Source organism: Pteropus vampyrus, unplaced genomic scaffold (genome assembly GCF_000151845.1).
Source record: "Pteropus vampyrus isolate Shadow unplaced genomic scaffold, Pvam_2.0 Scaffold357, whole genome shotgun sequence".
Lineage (NCBI taxonomy): Eukaryota > Metazoa > Chordata > Mammalia > Chiroptera > Pteropodidae > Pteropus > Pteropus vampyrus.
The window spans coordinates 930322-932642 of NW_011889138.1; the positions used below are offsets into that span (position 1 = coordinate 930322).

Consider the following 2321-nt stretch of genomic DNA (forward strand, 5'->3'; position numbering starts at 1 on the left):
CTGTGGGTACCCTCTCCCCAGGCCAGAGCCTTTTTTGGCCCAAGGCTCCTTCCTCAAGACCAGTGGCTTCGCAGTTTCGGCATTCTTGGAGACCGTGGTCAAGGACGTGGGCCTGGTGGATGCCAGTATAAGGTGTCTGAAGTTTCCAGCCCTCCGTTCCCAGAATTTTGAACCGTTCCACCTTGATGACAAGAAGGTACCTTGAGAGACATGGCAGAGTGGACACTGTCCATCATCTGGAGCAGGCCCCGGCCCTCTCTGTTCTGGCACACTGGCCCTGGAATTCCCACGTGTGTTCCTCTTGCTGTCATTGAGGCCCGAAGTCATTCACATGGTCACATCCCAGCCAGCTGTGTGTTCACATGAGACTGAGTAGAAGTTTGCAGGACAGTCCTCATGCATGGAGCACGTGCAGCGTTTTCTGCTCCCACTAAATGGAGTCGGCCCACTGCTGGCTGTTACCTGCAGTGACGCTACTGTGGCACCGTGCTGCCCTGTTCAGTGACCAAGACTGAGAGGGACTAAGGCAGAGTTTCCTCTTGATGAGATCGGTATCCCCAGGGTGTTTGGGAAGCCTCAGGCATGTCATTTTCCCCCGCATGGGAACACTGGTGGAGTGAGTGTCCACATTCCCTGAGCGGATGCTGTGAGCAGTGGCCCACGTGCTATGTAGGCTCTTCCAGGCAGGAATTGTCACCACAGCCTGAGGGGTCAAGATGTTGGGCAGAGGCTACCGGGTACCACTGAGGGGGTCAGCAGCAAGGACGGCAGACCCAGGGTCCAGGGCTGGGTGATGGTTCTGGGCCTGCTGCCACCAGGCCCCTTCTGGTCCAGTCTGGAGAAGTTGGGGGGTGGGGCGGGCACATCCAGGCCCATCTTGGGGCCTCAGATACAGGTGTTCAGAAAGAAGCGATCCAAAAAGTGAATAAACAAAAGACGTCCTGATTCTGAGGATGGAGCTCTCCTCACAAGAAATGTCTACTGATGTCTTGGAAAACACCCCCTGGGTGGCCGATGTCAGTTCACCTTTGTGATCCAGTGTGCTTTGGAATCCTCCAAGGTCACCTGGGACACCGCATCTGAGCTGGGATGGGGAATCCCTTGACCTCTGCAGACCCCTCACAAAACGGCAACCATTTGTCAGACTCATCTCCCTTGGGCCATGCTGATGATGACATGCCTCAGGTGTGAAGATGACCCCCCATGTGCCGAAAATACAGTTGCATGGGGACAAACCAGCGGCCACATGTCTGTGATACCAGTGCCCTCTGTACATCACAGTCCTCCTCACATGTTCACCCACATTGCCTCGGGACAGTGTCGGTGCTTTGTGCCCTGCTGTGTGTGGTGTTGAAACACAGGAACCCCTGCAGCCCACGTGGAGCTTAAGGTCTCGTGAGGAGGGAGCCGGGGAGCATTGCTAGAGATTTGGGATTTAGGCTGAGAAGAAACCTGAGGGGAGCTCCTGGGAGCAGGGCTGGGGCAGGGCCAAAGTGCAGGGCTAGAGGTCGAGGCGCTGTGCCCTCAGACTCTGGGCCCAGGCTTCCTGGGAGAGCAGGGGTTGTGGCAGGAATGCACAGACCAGGGTCCAGGCTGCATGGCTGAGTAAGAGGTGGGCTTGTTTGTCCCAGGACAGTGCAGGCCCAGGCGGGGTGCAAGTACGTGATAGGTCTCTTTAGGCAGCCAGTCACTGGGGGTGTCCTCAGTTTGCAGATGGCAAGACCAGGGCCCCATTGGGCAGACAGGACCCATAAAACCAGGGACCAGTGTGAGGATGGCTGTGATAGAGGCTACGTTATTTGTGGGGGTGCCCTCCCGGTTAATGGGGCCATGACTCCCATGCTAGCCTGCAGCCCTGTTAACCAGTCCTGTCCCCTTTCTCTCCCTACTCCACCCTGTGGCCAGGATTGTGTCCCAGAGCCCAAATAGGACATCATCACTCCCAGACTTGTACACCTTCGAGATGCTGCTGCCTACTGGCCCTGCGGACTTCTCCCTCTCAGCGAGTTCTCCCCGGAAGCCCTTGCCCCTGCCTGGTGTCCCTACTGTGTCCCAGGCATTGTCCCATGTGGGGAGAAGTCTGCAGGATGAGTAGTGAACAGTTGACTGTTTTGTGAAATGCCAGGGAGTGATGGACTTTGAGGAAATAGGGCGGGTAAGGTGACCAGTTGGACATCTCCAAGGGCCAGGTCCATGCAGAGCAGCGCACTGTCTTGTCCCAGCTGTGGACCTTGTCAGGAGCCTGCGAAGGCACACACACAGGCAGGTTGGAGAGCTGGGTGGAAGCCCCTGGCCCAGCCTAGGGCCTGAGATCCATGGAC

At 57.1% G+C, this 2321-nt stretch overlaps 1 protein-coding gene across 1 annotated transcript in view; it reads left to right on the plus strand.

Moving 5' to 3' along the window:
- Positions 1-2321, plus strand: part of ZNF787 (zinc finger protein 787) — a 19638-nt gene that overhangs the window by 12863 nt on the left and 4454 nt on the right. The gene's annotated exons all lie outside the window — the stretch shown is intronic.